This window comes from Hibiscus syriacus, unplaced genomic scaffold (genome assembly GCF_006381635.1).
Source record: "Hibiscus syriacus cultivar Baekdansim isolate YM2019G1 unplaced genomic scaffold, ASM638163v2 tig00110236_pilon, whole genome shotgun sequence".
Lineage (NCBI taxonomy): Eukaryota > Viridiplantae > Streptophyta > Magnoliopsida > Malvales > Malvaceae > Hibiscus > Hibiscus syriacus.
The window spans coordinates 784,024-801,454 of record NW_024062640.1 but is presented as its reverse complement, the minus strand read 5'-3'; the positions used below and the strand labels follow the sequence as shown (position 1 = coordinate 801,454).

Sequence of the window (17,431 nt, the reverse complement as noted above, 5' to 3'; positions counted from 1 at the left end):
TTGGAACAGCACTGGAATCCCGTCAAGCTTGAGGACAATGTTGCAGTAAAGGAAGGGGGTGATGTTATAGATGGAAAACATATAACAACCGGGGAAGGGGTCGAAACAATTTTGATAACTCAACTACAGAGAGAAGCATCAGGAGAGGTCAACTCATCCTCAACGGCAATCTAAGGAATCAGGAGGAGCACGATAGAGAAAGAAGAATGCCACATGGGTTAACAGATTTTGTGGTTGGCTAATTCTAGAAGCTTAGCCATGAATATAAATAAAACAAAAGGGTGAAAGAGGAAGGTTTATGTTTTTAGTAATATATGCGCACTTCTTCTTCCTATTATCTTCTTTTTCTCAATTTTTATCATATTCAAATTTAATTACACAATAGAGAGCAAATTATTCAAGCGCTCATCATAGCTTAAGAGAAGGGAAAGTCAAGAGCATGGAGCAAATTATTCAAGAACATTCTAGCATTAGCAAAAGGATATATCATGTTGCTAAATTATCATACTCAAAACAGTCTTAGAAAATGACCAGATCAGGAAGACGATAAGGTTACTCCTTCCAAATAAAACCAAAAAAAAATGGAAAGGAAATGAAATGAAATTAAAAAGTTAAATCAAGCTCCGTAAGAACCTTCCCATGGCCATAGGACATACAACTGCTTAGAAGACAGCCATTTCGAGTTCCCATGAACTTCTTCCACCCTCAGCCCATAACAACTGCTGGGAGGTCACTATGAAGTATAAGTGAATCTTTTTTATTATGGTTACCCTATAATAACAGAACCTGTTACAAGGATAACAACGGAATGAAGCAGTGACAGAGAAAACAAAGAAGACAATCAGAAGCCAAACATCTTTTCAAACCCATTTTGAGCTAGGATTGATGTTTACAGCATCACTAAAAAATTCAACTGAGCAGAAACTTCCTTCCCTAAGATCAAGTGCTTTGCTGACATTAAGAAATAAAAATGTTCTCAAACCACATAACTTTCAACTACTGCCACTCTAAAAGCGTGATTCCTTGTATATAATTGGGAGCAAATCATGAATACCATCTAAAACTACGCAGAAACAATAAGAAATTTAATGTGCCACAACTATAAACAGACCATAGTAACAATTCAATTCAACTTAAAACAATAGATATTAACGTGCCGAATACACAAAGACCATAATATCACTTCCATTTAACCTGATGGATAAACCCTTAAAAATTAAAGTACTAATCTAGACTGACAAACATGAAGACCTGCTGAAATCATCACACGATAGGAATTGAATCAATTTTTTTGTTCATATCATATGAACTCAGCCAGAAACATGAACATAAGGAAAACAAAGAGAATTTCGGAAATTCAAGTTTTTTTTTTGCAATGATTCTGGAAGCATTCTGAAAATATATTATTAGCAAAGAGCAAAACCCTAATTTTTCAGTCGTTCTCTCAACGTAAAGGGGACATAATAAAGAAATGCAGTTTCAAGGGGAAAAACAAAATACTAGACAGTAGGATTAGAAGAGTCTAACTATCGTCACCAAAGAGGAGGCGGAGGCGGAGGCGGGGTGCGAAGCGACCAGAGGGCTCGAGGGAAGCTTCGTGGAGGGCTCGAGGGAAGCTTCGTGGAGGAGGCCACGTTTTATGTTACGCATTCGATCGGTGAGAGATTGTTTCTCTTGCTTGAGAGCAGCTGTATCCTCCTCGAGGTCGTGGATGCGGTACTTCTGGCCCAAAGATCTGACGCTCAAAAGCAAAATCCCGGACATCGCGAAGAACTGGATGAAGTTGTGTTTGCATTTCATGGCGTTTTTGAAAAAACCGAGCGGGCCTTGCATTTCGGACGGTAGAGGGCGAGTCTGGCGGTGCCGACGAAGCCATGGGTGTGAAGGATGCTGTAGCAACAAAAGAAACTCAAAATCTCTGCGGGGAAATGTGGCTGAGGCTGACTATAAAACATAGTAATAAAAAGACAATTCAGATTTGGGCCTCGGACCATTGTGATTCAGATTGGGTTTTAAGTACTCATTCTGTAAAATCCGCCCAGTGAATTGCACTTGCAACAGTTATATTAGGGTAAAGTATTTGTTGGACCATTTAACTATTGTTTCCTTAATTTTGACCATTAATTTTGAAAATCTGTCAATCACTTCATCTATCTATTTAATCGTGCCAATTAAGTCGGTAGACATTAATTTTTGACGAAGTTATTGATGTGAAAATTAATAAAATTAAAATAATTATATAATTGTTTATTATTATTTGTATATTTTATCAATTTAATTCTAATTTAGTTTTAATTAACCATCTAATCGTGAGATGACACTTTTAGCGTGAGAGTAATAGAGTGGCTGATTACCTAGTGAAGGTGCACCTAGTTGATGATTCCCCAATAAATATTATCGAGAGGTTTTATAGAGATTCTAGTGGTTCTGCTTATTTGCATGTACATGCTAGATAATGTGTAATTCTTGATTACCCTTACATAAAAAACAAACAAACATAATTATAAGTACTTAATTGGGTTTCATCTCCTTCTAATTCAGATGTAACCCAGTTTGCATGGAGTAACACTAATGATATTATTGTATGTATAATGATGAAGAATATTACATTACAACAAGCGACACCCACCGGGTATTGTACTTACAATTAAAATGAATTAAACGAGTAATTAAGTAATAGACGTAGTTGTTAATCTGTCAGGTAGTTCTTATGACCTAAAGCCTGTAGACTAATTGAAATCCCTGTTTAATTATCTTCCAACGTGAGCCCAAAGCAATGAAAATTGGATGGATCTATCGTTTTCCTACATCTTGGTCATGTTAGAAGGTCACCTATACCGGTGGTGTTTGACGTCGTCTGCCCTTCAGCATTGTGATCCTGATGGCCGGTATCACTGGAGCCGGTGCCCGGCGAAGCACCATCAGCTTTTTTATGAAGAGAAGCTTCCGTCTTCCCATGGCCATGGTGGTCACCTGTATTCTGGGCAGCCTTCTTGTGCCACTGCTTTAGGGCCTTGGAAGTTTGTTCATCGAAGATTGACCTCTTCATGGTTGATCCCATCTACAAATCAACAATCAGTCAAGCACATTTAGAACTGATGAGTGTTTAGAATCTTCAATATTTGCTCGTTATTTATTCAATTTTGTGGAATTACTGCTGCTGATTTGATTATGTTATGCCTATTTTCGTGCAGGTCCTTACTTTCCAGAATTAGTGATAAAATGGGCAAATTCTGCATTTTTTTATTATTTGGTCACGGCTGGAGACATGGGCACGACTCTGGGCACGACGCGGTCTGACGTGGCAGTTTCTAGAAGGTTCAGTCAGCGACGATTTCTAGAAGACTTCCTCCGCACGCATTCTGGAAGATGGACGAGCAGAGTTGCAATAGGAGACTAGTTTAAAGTTTGAATTTAAATAAAAAAACAATTATCTTTAGGATTATTTTATTTATTTTCTTTGCTTATCCTTAGGCTTTGAGAGGCTATAAATGCCCACTTGGGGTAAGCCTAAACTCATCACTCAGATTATAATTATCTTTTCTCTCTAGTTTTTCTAAAAGCTTTCTCTTTTTACTTTTCAAGTTCTTTTTATTTTTCTTTTATTTTTCAAGATTTGTTTTCAAAATGCTTAGTATGACTTTTGTCATGCTTAACTAAATTTTTCATAAGCCGAGAGCTGACGCGATGACTCAATTCCAATGGGAGAATTGAAACTGGCCCTTAATATCTTCGGAATATCTCTCTCAATCTCTGTGCTTATTTTTCAAAATCAAAACAGTTTTCAAAATCAAAGATTAGCTTTGGTCAAGAGGTTGTTACGATTAAACGTATGGGAGGAAGATTCGGCTTATAGAAAGCAATTCGACTTCCTAGGAACACAATTGGCGAGATAGCTTTGCCAAGAGGGATTTGAGATCGAAATTGACGATTATTGAAGCAACAATCCGAGTCTGTCGTCACGAACTTAAACGGAAATTGATCTACGACAATTGATGTTGTTAGAATCAATTCCCGAAGCAGGAATCAAATATTCCCTTGGGTATTCGATATACAAGATAGAGTCACAGAAATTACCCTTATAGACAAAGTAACCGACATGAATCCCAGAGGGAAAATCTTATTCGATGATCTAAAGGAAATTGAGTCAAAGCAAGGCTTGAGGCTATTTTTATCGTTTTTATTCACAATCTTCATCCTCTTATTTTTACTTTAATTGCTTTAATTTATTTAATCATTTTTTTACTATTTAAATCTCATATTACAAAACCCCTCATTTTACTATTCTTCATCTGGTTAAAACTATTCAAACATAAATTTGTGATTTTCTAAGTCCTTGAGGATTCGACCCTTATTTCTCTAAACTACGTATTTCCTTATTTATTAATCGAGAAAAAGGAATTTATTTGACATTGAAAATGACAGTTGTCAAATTGGCGTCGTTACCGGGGACTTCGTCAAAGCTACTAATTTTTTGTTTGCTTTTGATTTATGACCAGGTCTAATCCAGGAGCATTAGTGGAGTACGACCCGGAGATCGAAGCCAAAGCTAGGAGACTCCACGCACAGACACTTCGGGAGAGAAGGAGACAACAAACAGATCCAGAAGAAGAATCAAATTCAGGTAATATAAATCCGATGGTCGAACTTACTATTTGGGAGTTAGCCGCGACTCCTACTAAACAAGTTCCTTTGAGCATTGATTTTCCCCAAAGCGAAACTCCATACCAGTTGGAAACCGACCTTATTCATCTCCTCCCTACATTCCGTGAATTGCCAAACGAGGATCCACACAAATATCTCAAGGAATTTCATATGGTCTGCTCCAGCATGAGACCACAGGGAGTAACCGAGGACCAAATCAAACTTAGAGCTTTTCCTTTTTCCTTAGCCGATTCGACCAAGGAGTGGTTATTTTATCTTCCTCCTAATTTATTACTACATGGGCTCAAATGACTCGTATTTTTCTTGACAGGTTTTTCCCTACGGCGAAAGTAAGCGAACTACGAAGGAGGATACTTGGAATCAATCAGCTTGATGGATTGTCACTTTACGACTACTGGGAGAGATTTAAGAAGTTATGTTCTAGTTGCCCACAACATGGGTTAACTGAACAAACACTCCTTCAATACTTTTATGAATGATTATCTCCCCTGGAAATGAAGATGATCGATACTACTAGCGGTGGAGCCTTGGTGAATATGACTCCTACTGAGGCTAGGGACTTAATACGACAATGGCTGAAAATTCCCAACAATTTCGTATAAATAATGATCCTTCTCGAAGGGTTCATGAGATAAGTTCATCTTCCTTGGAAAATAAAATAGATAAGTTAACCGAAGTCGTCAACTCTCTTGTTGCAGGAAAGACATGACCAAACCGATTATGTGGAATATGTGCATTACCTGATCATCCGATAGACGGTTGTCCACTGATTCAAGATGATGCAACAGTTCAAGTCAATACAGTCGAAAACTTTCCAGGTCCTCCCCAAAAAACTTACAATCCCTACGACAATACTTACAACCCAGGATGGAGGGATCATCCAAATTTTAGTTATGCTCAAATATTAAGGTCGGATCAAGGTTATCAAGCGAGACCACCTCCACCACAACAACAGCCGTATAAGACATCATTAGATTCGATTGTCGAGAGGTTAGCACTTACCCATGAAAAATTCCATATTCATACTGAAGCCCTCTTCCAAGATATAGACAAGCAACTGAGCCAACTGATTCAAACCGTGGGGAGATTAGAGTCACAAAGGAGGCTATCATCACAAATTGAGCCGAATCCAATAGAGAATGTTAGCTCCATCACCCTCCGAAGTGGTACAATTGTTGAACAACCAGACCCAAAGAAAGTAAGCGTAAGATCCTGGAAGAAAGAAGAAAATTCGAACTCTCAGAAGGAAGAAGAAGCAGTTGAAGTAGAATCTCGAGAAGAGAATAAAGACGAATCGAAAACTAATTCTACACCATCTCCCTATGCCATTCCACCTTCATTTCCGGAAAGATTCATTAAAAGAGAAAACAATCAGATGATAGAGAAATCTTGGATGTATTACGAAAAGTGGAAATAAATATTCCGCTTCTTGATGTAATCTGGAAAGTACCGAGGTATGCCAGGTACCTTAAAGATCTCTGCACTAATAAAAGACGACTGAATGGAAACGAGAAGGTAAATTTGGGATAGCATGTCTCAACTATTTTCCAACGAAAGTTACCACCAAAACTGAAAGACCAAGGTATGTTCGCAATACCTTGTAAAATTGGTAAAGTTAGGATTAAGCGAGCCATGTGCAATCTAGGTGCCTCTATCAATGTAATGCCTCTCTCCGTCTATAATTTAATTTCCACTGAGCCTTTGAAGGAGACAAGAATTAGACTTCAGCTTGCCGACAAATCAATTATTTATCTTGAAGGACTCATAGAAAATGTTCTAGTAGAGGTAGATGACTTAATTTTCCCTGCTGATTTTTATGTGATTGATATTAAAAATGATCGTAGCCACATTGGTTCTAAAATCCTCCTCGGTCGTCCCTTTATGAGCACGTCAAATACAAAAATTGACATTCGAAGTGGTATTCTTACTATAGAGTTCGACGGTGAGATTGTAAAATTTAATGTTTATAAAGCAATGAGATATCCGGATAACGTGCATAATATTAATTTTGTTGGCGTTACTGAGCTTGTTGATGATGAATCTAACTTTGTTGATGATTTATATAGGAAATCGGATGATAAAAAAGATGACATAAGGGAGTTGAAAAATATTTCAGTTGTTGATTCAGATTTGATCTTAACTCCTTTAAACACTAAATATTTACCTTCCCTTTTGCAGGCACCAAAAACTAAGCCGAAACCATCGAGGAATCGTTTGAAAAAATCATTCTTTGGTAAAAAATATGTTTTGACGGCTATTCTTTTCGATAATATTTTTAATTTGGGAAATATTCGAAGAAATCTTTATGAGAATTTTCGAATTTCTCATAAGAAATTTCATAGTTGGAAAAAGTGAATGAAGTGGAAGTATTTGTCACAGAACCTGTAGTCTGAATCAGGTCGTCGAGCTAACGACGTTAAACAAAAGCGCTTAATGGGAGGCAACTCATTGTTTTTAATTCCGTTACATTTTTATTTTTAATTTTATTTTTATTAAGCATGTTTTATTTAATTTTTTTTTATTTTGCAAGAACCAAATATTTTGGATTCAAACTTAAAAAATGAAGAATTACGAAAATTTCATTCGAACCGTGCCGATTTCGGAATCTACTGAGCAGTGAACAGTCGAACAAAGCAAAAAAATACCCCAGCCCGTGCGCACCGTTTCACTAAATGACGCACGTTAGCAAAACCTCTTAAGGGAGGTCGGCGCATGTTAGCAAATCCCCAAAAAATTTTCCCCTTTTTTGTTATATTTCTGTCGCCCTCACTTCCCAATCCTCTCTTCTCTTCCTTTTCCCTTTGACCGTGAACACCACCATCCCTATCTCTATCACCCTTTTTATTTTATTTTTTAAATTCCCTTTTATCCTAATTAAAAACAAAACCCCAAATTTCATTCAAACTCAATCACCCACCCCTCCAACGCACGATAGAACCAAACTTAACCCAACCCTCTTCATATTCTCAAACCCGATCACTCCTTCCCCAAAAGTACGAGACCATCATCCTTTCTTCCTCTCCTCATCGTCGCCCTTGCTAACGTGCTTCAATATCTCTACTCTACAATGTTTTCGAGGCCATAACCAAACACTCCGACCACGTCATACCGTTCGACGTTCGCACCCACTGTCTCTCTCCACCCCAGATCTAGCACTATTCGTTATCCATCTCTGCTATGCTCTCCATCACTGTTCTTCTAGTGCACACCAACCGAGGTCATTACTTCCTCTCATCCACAACAGTCGACTTTTTCATCGTGTTCGATGCATTCAGTGACATCGAAAAATACTCCGGAGGTAAATTCTGATCTTATTTCCATTCAACTATTACTAATGTACCATATGGCTTATGGTTTTACAGAGGATTTAAAAGCCGATTTTCCACCGACGATACAACCTGACCATGTTTCTAGTTCACGGCATCAAACCCGAGTCGCCTACTTCTTTGCCTCCCACCATGGTCGTGGTTTACATTAAATCCAGGGAGTACTCTATTCCTTCTCTTGCACTTTAGTTTTCCGTTTTGAGGCAAAACAGTTTAAGTGAGGGGGAGTAGAGTGTATGTTGAATTTCCCTTTGCTTATCTTTATGTTTTAATTCTAGTATGTGTTGGTTGAATTTGATGAAATTTCATTGAATTTCTTTGTCATATTGAAAATTTTTGGAATGCTATGATTATTTTGGAACACATGATTGTTTAGGTTAGGATGTTCTTGATAGTGAATAGCATGAACTGTGATCAAGTTAGTATTTTTTGTGATATTCCATGACTTTGTTGGTTGAAATGTGATTAACTCAATGGATGAAACAATTTGGTGAGATTTGAGCCATTACGAGTATATCATTTTCGCTCTTATTTTGTTGGATTGAGTGTTTCGAATTTAGCATTGATATTCTAGAACCTGCATGTTAAATACTGTTGAGATTACACATGAACATGATGCTTAAAAATGATTTGGGCACCTTAGGATTAACCATTTTGTTTCCCCATAAATAGCCTACCCATGTATTTTTCCCTAGTTAACCACTTTCGAGCCTACTCCCATTTCTTTATTTTCACCATATTTATAAACCCGAGCCTTTTATTTTATCACTCTTTTCTACATTTTCAGGGCAAGTGAACAGTTATCAGATGTATGCTCCATGAAAAAAAAGAAAAAAAGGAATTATTCGAAAGAAAGAAAAAAAGACGTGAAAAAAATGGAACAACAACAAAGAGAAGAAAAAAATGCACTTCGAAAAGAAATTTGTTGTTTGATATGTTGTCTTTTTATCTTGTTGCGCTTCATGTTTTGTTTTGATGGAGTTGAAATTATTATTTTTTAGTTCCTTGCCTTGAATATTTATCCATATATTTAGCCTTTTCCCCACCTTTACCTAAGCCTCGTTGCAACCAATAAAAGACCCTTTGATTTATGAATCGTGTTCTTATTAGTAGTGGAGATTTGATTTACTTGCATGTCTATGGTAATATCGTGTCAATTCTGGCATTGAGTGTTTCTTTACCCCAAACACATTGATTGAATCATGATAAGGCATTGAGTTAAATAAGCATTGAGATTGATGAATTAATGGATATTACAATTGCACTTGACTTGTTCCAATTGGTGATGTTCAGTTGATTGATTTCTTGACTTGAATAGTTATTGTGGTCTCTACCTTGCTTCATTGAATGTGAAACTTGACAAAGAACGGTAAATGAAATTTTTGACTGATTTGATTAATCATACTTGAGGACAAGCATGAGATAAGTGAGGGGGAATTTGATGAGTGTTTAGAATCGTCAATATTTGCTCTTATTTATTCGATTTTATGGAATTACTGCTGTTGATTTGGTTGTGTTATGCCTATTTTCTTGCATGTCCTTACTTTCCAGAATTAGTGATAAAACTGGCGAATTTTGCATTTTTTATTATTTGGTCACAGCTGGAGACATGGGCACGACTCTGGGTAAGACGCGGTATGATGTGAAAGTTTCTAGAAGGTTCAGTCAGTGGTGGTTTCTATGCCTTCTGGAAGATGGACGAGCAGAGTTGCATTAGGAGACTAATTTAAAGTTTGAATTTAAATAAAAAACAATTATCTTTAGGATTATTTTATTTATTTTCTTTGTTTATCCTTAGGCATTAAGAGGCTATAAATACCCACTTGGGGTAAGCCTAAACTCATCATTCAGATTACAATTCTCTTTTCTCTCTAGTTTTTATAAAAGCTTTCTCTTTTTACTTTTCAAGTTCTTTTCATTTTTCTTTTATTTTTCAAGCTTTGTTTTCAAAATGCTAAGTATGAATTTTTTCATGGTTAGCTAAATTTTTCATAAGCCGAGAGCTGATGCGATGACTCAATTCCAACGGGAGAATTGAAACAGGCACTTAATATCTTCGGAATATCTCTCTCAATCTCTGCGCTTATTTTTCAAAATCAAAACAGTTTTCAAAATCAAAGATTGACTTTGGTCAAGAGGTTGTTGCGATTAAACGTGTGGGAGGAAGATTCGTCTTATAGAAAGCAATTCGACTTCCTGGGAACACACTTGGTGAGATAGCTTTTCCAAGAGGGATTTGAGATCGGAATTAACGATTATTGAAGCAACAATCCGAGTCGGTCGCCATGAACTTAAACGGAAATTGATCTACGACAATTGATGTTGTTAGAAACAATTCCCGAAGCCAGAATCAAAGATTGCCTTGGGTATTCGGTATACAAGATAGAGTCACGCGGATTACCCTTGTAGACAAAGTAACCGACGTGAATCCCGGAGGGAAAATCTTATTCGATGATCTAAAGGAAATTGAGTCAAAGCAAGGCTTGAGGATATTTTTACCGTATTTATTCACAATCTTCATCCTCTTATTTTTACTTTAATTGCTTTAATTTATTTAATCATTTTTTTACTATTTAAATCTAATATTACAAACCCCCCATTTTACTATTCTTCCCCTGGTTAAAACTATTCAAACATAAATTTGTGATTTTCTAAGTCCTTGAGGATTCAACCCTTATTTCTCTATACTACATATTTCCTTATTTATTAATCGAGAAAAAGGAATTTATTTGACATCGAAAGCGACAGTTGTCAAGAACCCAAAACATTGTCTACCATGGATCGCTAGGGGCCATAGTATTGAATTACGACCACAATACATTACAACAACCGCTTCATAATATTTTCTAAAGTCACCGCGACACCATAACATAAAATCATAATAATTTTTAAAAAGTAAATTATATTTTATCCTATGCAACATCCACAACCGCAACTGCAGCAACTGTAATTAAGTACTATGGCAAGGGTTAAAGAGGATTTACTTAAGTAACAAGGGCGTAGAGTGGATGTGTGATGTAGCTGCACATGAATTGGACTAGTACCATGTCCAAAATTCATCCTTCCATCTTTATAAGTGCAACATAATACATATTTATAAAACATAGAGTAATGGTTTACCCCAGACAAACTCTTACGACTATAAGAGTAAAATCTTTATGAAAGCAAGACCTTAGCCCGAACTCATACTGCATTATAAGGAATGGTTAGAAAAACCAGTTCCACTTTTTATAGCCATTATCTGGATAGGAAGAAGAACATCAACGTTACCCATATCCAAAAGAAATATGTGATCTCGAATGCATTCAACAGATCAAACATATACATAAAAGAATATCAGAATTTACACAATGGTGGTTATTGTGATGCGAATTATTGAATGGGTAAAAGAAAAACACCTGAAACAAAGATGAAGTGGATAAGATGGAGGACTAAGGGAGGCCAATCGAACCAAAAATGCTCGTCAATGACTGACACAAGAGGCTTCCCTTGTATAACAATGTGTTTTTCTACTATTTTCAATGCAATTTGTGCTATAATTCCTTGAAGTTTGGTTCCAATTGCTAAAGTTACCTTTTTTTATTTAGAAAATAAAAAGAAGTTGTTATATCGAAAAAGGTCTCTGTCTTCGAATACTCTCTGAAAAGTTATCTTTCAAGGGTTTCCATGCGAGGCGGTAGCCGCCTCCACCACCTTCGTCTTTGTTGTTTCACGCTATGCTTTTACCACTCCTCTCTAGATTTCATAAGCTTAACTCAGTGCTGTCGAATCCTCTTATGTTCTTTGATCAAGTGATTAATTGGCCCTGCTCTGTTGTTTTTGGGATTAGGTTTCGTTGGCTTTTGTCCTTAAATTTACTACTCATTTGGTTGGGTGTTCTCTTCTAGTTTGGTGAGGCTGTTCTTTTCTCTTCCAGTTGTGTCTTCTCCTGATTCTTATTATTTGATGTTTTGTGTTTGTGATATGGCTTGCTTCTGATATTTTTTTCATAGTCTAATCTGTTTTCGGAAGTCAAGTCGTGATGGCTATATTTGTATGCAAGCTGTTTGTGGTAATGCCATAATGTTATAATCTATTGTCCGTTTAGAATATTATGTATGAGTGAGAGTGTTTAGGCCCTCCTTCGGTTTCTGCTTTGGTATTTGTGGCTAATCTTTCATTCTCTTTTCATGGGTAAGGTTCTTGGCAGATTGAGGGTCACTATGGTGAGGTTCTGTGTGTGTTTTTTCTATAGAAGAGTAGGTGAGTAACATCTAGGGCTGGATTCACAAATTTTCTAGTTTTGCTTATCTAGAATTTTTTGAGGTTGGTGCGTGAATATCAAGGGTTCAGAAGGGTTAAGGCTTTGGTCTTGAGGATGTTTCGTGGTGTTTAAGTGGAGCTGGAGCAGTTTAGTTCTAAGTTTTTTTTGTAGGTTTATTTATGTGTTAGTCTGTTTTCAGTGGCTCAAGTTTTATCGGTTGCCAAGCAATTTCTTGGTGGAGCTCTTCATCTCACCGTGTTCTGTTTGGTTGGTGGTGGTGTCTAGTGGCCTGTACTTGAGTGGGTGGTTCAGCCTTGTGCTTTGGTGTTATGTTTCAAAGAATCAACAATATAAGTTAGTTGATTCAGGTGCTTTTCTCCTTGTCAGTATTTCAAATGTTAACTCACTGGTCTCTAGTCGGATGAGTCTTGTTGCAAGGTTTTTTAGAGTAGTTTGCAAGGTTGAATTTCGGTGGAGATATTGTTGTCTGGTTATTTTCATATATATTTCATTGTTAGTGTGGTGCTTTTGATTTTTTATCATTTTAGGGTTCTTATGGGGTTCTGTTCTTTCAAGCAATGAAGTTACAAGTTCTAGAATCCGTTCTGCTGATGCCAGATTGCCTCTGGTAGTGCAGTGGGCTTCAGTGGTCCATGAGATTTGTTCGGTTATCATTAAGGGTAGGGTCTTTTCCTTTATTTTTCTTTCGGAGGTTCTTGATGAAGATAGTTTGTGCTTTGATGGCTCTTGGGCTGGCGGTGGAGTGGTGATCTCAACGGGTGTCAGTGATGGGTTGCTTTCTAGGTTGCAGGAGGACTCTTGCTTTTGCTGGCTTCGAGGTAGCTTTTCTGAAGTTTGTTTCATGGAATTTCTGAGTTGAGGTGTGATGTTTGGTGCTCTGACCTTTTGCGGTATTAAGGTAGTGTGGAGATAGTTTTTTAGTGTGCACATATTGTTTTATGTTGGGCCACTATTCAGTGGGTGGATGTTAGCATCGATATATATGGTATTAATTTTTTGTAGTGCCCATACTGTTTTTCGAGGAAGTGTGGAAGGTATTTCAGCAAGTAGTATGGTTGTCTGTGTTAGCTTTATTATGTGTTGGTTTGGTGATTGTAGTAAGGTGTGGGTATGGGCTGAATGATGTTACTATTCTATGTGTATTTGCTCTCTACCACCCAAGGTACACTCTTTTTCCTCCATTTAGGATTAGGGAGGTTTTTTAATGAGGGCCTTGAGGTGGTGTACTTTGTTACTCTCTTTAATACAAAGTACCCTATTTCAAAAAAGAAGAAGAAGTTGTTATATATGGAATATAATAAAGCAAAAACTACTTATTTGTTCATCCATCTATTTTATGGTTTCATTTTGGTCACTCAACTATTTATTCTCAAAATCATGCTTAACATTATGTTTTTATTATGTTTTAATCACCGACATTTGAAAAATAAATAAAATTGTTGATTTGACACTTTTTTTAATGATCACATGGAATTACCTGATAACATTGCATTATCTTATATTAACACGTCAATATCATTGTTAATTTTTTAACAACATATGATCAAAACACAACATTAGGTATGATTTAAAAAAAGATAAATGACCAAAATAGAACCATGGGATAAATAAGTGACTAAAATATCCAATTTACCCTGTAATAAAATGGGGATTTAAGTTATCATGGACAAGCTCTTACCACCAAAGGAATCATGCCTATGAAAGTCATAACATGCCAGCCTGAAAGCATCAAACAAGTATGCATGAATGAATATACTTGAATAAGAGGGATTAAACAAATAAGTATCAAGTACACAAATGGTCTCCCAATTATAAGGTGAGGGTGATATTTTGTTGAGTCTTTCGATTATTAAAAGTTACAAAATGATCTCCCGATTATATGGTATTATTTTTTGAGTCCTCGTGCTATAAAAATTATAAAATAACCATTTGACTATTCATATGTTCCAAACTTGTCATTTTTCGTAAAAAAATGACTATAACCTGAGTTGGATGTTAACCTTTTGACTGAGATATGATAAAATTTGATCCCAAAATATCAAAAGATTATATCTTAGTCAACATGTTAATGTGTAGCTCATACGACTATCAATTTTTTTAACAAAAAAGGGCGAGATTAGAACATATGAATAGTTGTATAACCATTTTATATCTTTTAATGGTAGAGAGACTCAACAAAGCAATGACCTATAGTCGGGGGAATATTTTGTAACTTTTAATAGTTGAGAGACTCAACAAAGTAACGCCTTATAATCGAATGATCATCTTATAACTTTTAATAGTCGAGAGACTCAATAAAGTAACACCTTATGGTCGGGATCATTTTTGTATTTTACCCAACTAATAAATATAAAAAGGGGTAAAAGACAAGAATTAACCATGGACATCAAAGAGGAGAAAGAGCACCGCCATACCCCATAGTGCCGGACTGCAAGCACCAGCGATATCAGTAGAGAAATGAGGTTAATTGAAGTAAAAATTGAAAAAAGAAATGAAAACTCACGTAATTCCGACAACCACCTTGAAGTCATCCTCTAATGATTTTTTTATGTATTTTTGAAAGTCAAACTTACTCTCGGGTGTTAAATGAGTCTATATCATTCGTATCAAGTTATTATATTTGTCGCGGAAAAAAGAGAAATAAATCTCGAGCAGAGGAAACTCACACTGACGAATCCATGACGCATCGTACAATAATCAGCCTTGCGAACTGACCTCAAGAATTGTCACCAGAAGCATATCTGCAACAGTTTATTCATTCCTATGGTCTGATTGTTTAAACCTTTTAAGCTTGTAAACAGAAGGTATAATATCAAAAAAAAAAAATACTTTTAACGTTTGATTAAATAGTTACTTTAATCCTTATTCTTTTATGTAACATTTTAACTCCAACGTTTCATTTTAAACCAAAAAAATCTCTATGTAAATGGGAACTATTAGTCATCAAACGGTAAACACTCCAAAATATGAGATTTTTTTGTGGTAAAATGAAATGTTGAAGGCAAACATGACAAAAAATGAACAGAGGCAAAAAAGACAATTTAATCGAATGTTAGAGATTTTTTTTACCCCGTAAGTCAAAATAATCCAAAAAAATTTAAAAAATCAAAATGATTATTTAATTTGTTGTTAGGTGTATTTGTTTTTGTTATACCTAAATAAAACTGAATTAGGTCTTACGAAATAGAAGGTGAATTTTGTTTTTGTCCATGCCCCTCTGGTGTGGTCCCTCACAAATGATGTCTCATGAGTGAGCCTAAATCTTGAAGGATCTAAATTAGCAAAGCAACACAACAATTTTGATTAGTCGAAATGCATGCATGCATGCATAGTACTGATGATTAACAAGTGTTATTATACCGTTAAGTTCATTAAGACTATTGATACACTCCCGTTCCCACTCCTTCCATCCTCGGGTCTGCAATGCATAATAAGAGATTCAGAATATATAATCCAATTAATTAAAGACGAGGGAATTTCAAGAAAGTGAAGGAGAAACATCCACCTTTAATCTTCCGAGCATCATAGTGGTGGCGCTATATAACACGTGAAAAACAGCTAAAAAGAAAATGAAGATGTGCAGCTGATGCAATGCATGCACTGATATAAGTGGCACGTACCCCTACATTCCATCATTTACAACTACTCTAGTCAGAAACTTGGATGCAACGAATGAAACACTAATATATATGTATATATATATATTGAAGACATGAAGCATTTTACTCTGTCGCAAGCTGGTGCGGATTCCGCACCGCTTAAAATCCTACGCGCATCTTCGTAAAAAAGCAGTCTCCGATGATGTTCCTCAGAACCACCTTTATGATCACCATGATCATCACCATGACCATGACCATGACCATGACCATTACCATGACCATGACCATGACCATGACCATGACCATGACCATGACCATGACCATGACCATGACCATGACCATGACCATGACCATGACCATGACCATCACCATGAGCATCCCCTTGACCATACTTTTTGGGGCAAAACAATATTGTATCCTCAACTTCCTCTGGAATACAGATCCGGGAGATATAACTCTGCCCGAAAGTCAGGAGCAAAGAAATGAATCCCAACACCATAAGTTCTGCAACAAAAACAATAATTCTGTAGAAGAAGCAGAAGAAATAAATTATTATTCTTAAGTAGAAATGTAATGGATTGATGTTAATTACCGCCTTTAACTTTCTCAAGAGCCTCGTATAAAGCCTCCTTTTTCTTATGTTCAAATATATGCAATGTTAAAATGAAATTGTATGGCAAAGAAAACATATACAAATTTAAACAAGAAAAATAGAGAAAATGATATCAGTGCCTCCCCAACTGAGTGGAGAACCTTTTCAAGAGCGATTGAAATGAGGATGATCAAAGCAACAACCACCGCCACAGCCCAGGTGGGTGTCTGATCAAGCTCTCTGCCGGAGGCTCCTCCTCCCCCATTTTTTTATTTTTTTTATTTTAGATTGTACAGTTATCGTTATAGATAAAAAAAACACTTTTTTCGTTATTTATTCATAAAGAAAATGAAAGGAAAAAAAGAAGAAGAGAAAGCCAATGGTGGCGCTTGATTAAACATGCACGCATGTACCCACCAGCTTTATCGTAAACCAAAGGCCAAGTCAAGTTTCATCCTGTAATCAAACATATCCAAATTATTATAAATTGGCATTTACACAGGTCTGGGTTTAGTGATTGATGAGGATTCATTCCATTTCTTTGTAAGAACAACGGTATTGACATTGACATGTGGCGGTTTCTCAACCAAACATTTGAGTTGACTTTGACATTGTTGTTCCTAATTTGAAGTTTCCGCTCTTGGCTCCTCATCTTCAACCTTTTATCGCCTTGCATTACGAATATTATTTATTACCTACAAGCCTGTAGCCTTCATAACCCCATTTTGTTATTCGTTACAGTGTTTTGACTATAAGTATTAAACTGAGAACAAAAAGAACATCAGCCAGTCTATAAATTTTAATATGCACATTTAATTCAACCAGATTTAGTGATACGAAATTAAATATGTAATTATAAATTGTTAAAAGAAAATGCACCACCAAACTTAAGCTTAAGTGAACCAAGCCAAGTGTTAAGTGTTCATCTTTTGAATGTTTAACACATTCTCAGTTCACATCTCATTGTTCCAAACCTAAAGGCACC

The 17,431-nt window shown here is 36.2% G+C and overlaps 1 pseudogene; it reads right to left on the bottom strand.

Annotated features, from left to right (window-relative positions):
* Nucleotides 1–1,512: 1,512 nt before the first annotated feature.
* On the bottom strand, nucleotides 1,513–17,122 carry LOC120114615 (annotated as a pseudogene).
* Between the last annotated feature and the right edge of the window lie 309 nt (nucleotides 17,123–17,431).